Source organism: Triturus cristatus, chromosome 4_2 (genome assembly GCF_964204655.1).
Source record: "Triturus cristatus chromosome 4_2, aTriCri1.1, whole genome shotgun sequence".
NCBI classification, from domain to species: Eukaryota; Metazoa; Chordata; class Amphibia; order Caudata; family Salamandridae; genus Triturus; species Triturus cristatus.
Window position 1 is genome coordinate 220,772,800 of NC_140586.1, and position 2,464 is coordinate 220,775,263.

Here is a 2,464-nt window from a genome sequence, read left to right on the forward strand (position 1 = left end):
TATTGAAATATCATATCAACAGCAGTCATGACAATCAGGTCTTGTTACAATGAGAGGCATTTAGCGATAAAATAGCAATGCCTGATGCCTTTCTTTTAAATTACACACTTGTAATCTTATAGTATGTTTTCTATGTTGATTGTATTGATTGTACCATGTGACCTTGCACTAGCACTTTAAAAATGAATGTCTCCCGTGTAAGCGCTGTCATGTGATCAAGGCAGAGAAGCTGCCGAAACGCGTCATGGTGGAGAGTGGCTTGTAAATAAAATCTATCAAGCACCTATCTGGGTCCTATCTCGCTTTGTTCCAGCGGAGCAGCATGGAGTTATAGAGCGAGCAATCGTTGATATATATATATATATATACATACTTTAAACTCTATATTAGGAGAATAAACGCAAGCCCATAAGACAGCATTTGTCACTCCCAGCCATGTGGCACCTCGACGCGTGATTGAAACGAACTACAAAATAGATTGAGCTCCTGTAACATTTAAGCTGTTGCTAGAGCAGAGCATGTGATATGCATTTGCTCCAATTTCCTTGCTGCGAGAAGGCGATGTTATCGCTCTGCCTTTTTTAGGTCTGAAGCGTGAAATGTGAAAGGAGCTATGCTTCTGCTGTTCAAAATTGAAATTGCTGTAGCATTCTCCCTGTCGACACAATAAAAAAAATATGACTTGATGTTTGATTTTTGGGTCATATACACTGAACAGCCTGCCTAGTTCAATAATTCTTAGAAGCTAATTTTTTATCATTTACAATTGTGGAAAAAAAATGTACGACAAATTAATAAATCTGCGTAAACAAGTTATTTCTAAGATCCTTGAGAGGGACCTGGAGAGATGGAAAGGATGGGCAGAAGAAAGGAGATAACAAGCCAGAGGGTGAGAGATTGAAACGTGTGAATGAAGGGGTCTCCCCCAAAATGCTAGTATGTCACCTGAATGAGCCGCTTTGTATAGTGGGTGGGCAGCGTCTGCGAATTGTATTGTATTTGAATTTAAATAGCGATTCTTAACCCTCGCGAAACAATGAAGTGCTTTCATATACTGTTTTTGTTGCTGTGACGGAGAGGACGCCTATGAGGTGTGGGCATGCAGGGTGTGTGGGCGGAGATGAGGTAGTGAGCAGAAGAAAAAGGCAAGAGCAGGAGAGGTATGGAAGGAGTAGCAGAGTTAAGGAGGTAGAGAATGTAGCATCCTCCCCAGCCCAGAAGAATGCAAATGACTATGCCACACACAGAACTCTATAGTGCATGTCTGTATTCTTCAGAGTGCAACCGTTAACTGATTTGCAGTACGTCACCAACTTTATGTAACCGCACCTAGACACACCACAACGTATACCACAATGTTGACGTCATTCGTACGAAGTCCTTCGGGGACCAGAATGGTCCCATTATACAAATATAAGCAAGACACTACAACTTCCCCTTCATTTTTTAAATCAAAAATACAAATTTCACATATATACAATCATAGCTCCTCAGTGAGTAGACGAGGCGCTCAAATTAGCCTTCCAGATCTCATCATGTGAGGTTGTGGAGGCAAAGGAAAGGTGCCTGTACCAGGTAAAGGTGATGCAGAGTCAGGTGTATGAGTTAGACTCTACAGACTCTCGGGTAGACAAACCTCAGTATGGCTATCAGGAGCCGACGAACATCTAGGCAGGACTTAGCAGTGCGATGAGTCTCTGGTAATGGACATTGTTGAGTGGTAACCATATGTCCTTTGCTTGTGACGACCCACAGCACGTCAGTATTGAACGGAGCGTCAGTTTTGCAATTCCGCTTGATCAAAGACTTGGTCTACCTCTTTGAAGTCTGTGTCCCGACTACCTCGGCATTTATCAGTGCAGGTTTTCATCTTGGATTTGTTCAAAGAATCTGTTTGACATATCTCGTCAGCATCGGTTGACCTTGCCTGAGTCCATTGTGGCAATTTTGTTCCCATGGCTCTCCCGAACATCAAGGTAGCAGGGCTTTCACCCGTTGTGTCATGGGGAGTGGTCATGTATACACGAAGGGTCAAACACAGAACAGATTGGTCACTTCCTTCCAGCGCAGCTCCCTGAAACTCTCTCTTGAGGGTGTCCATGAAATGTTTGACAGCCTGTTCACATGGGGCCATGGAGGTGTGCTTTTCTGATTCTTAACATTCATGCTTGTGAGAACATCTCTACATTCTCAGCTGTTGAAAGGTGGGCCATTGTCAGACTTACAAGTGAATGGAACACCCTGTGTTGCAAAAACATCATTCAATACCCCAATGACTTTAACATGTACAGTTGGCGACATCTCTTCCACCAGGAGATATCTTGGGTATTCATCAATTATCACCATGAGATGGCGGCCATTATTGAGGGGTCCAAACAAATAAACAGCAATCCACTCCCAAGCGTGTTTTGGAAGATCAGACATGGTTAATGAGTGCTGCGTTGTCTTGAAGGACAGACAGTTA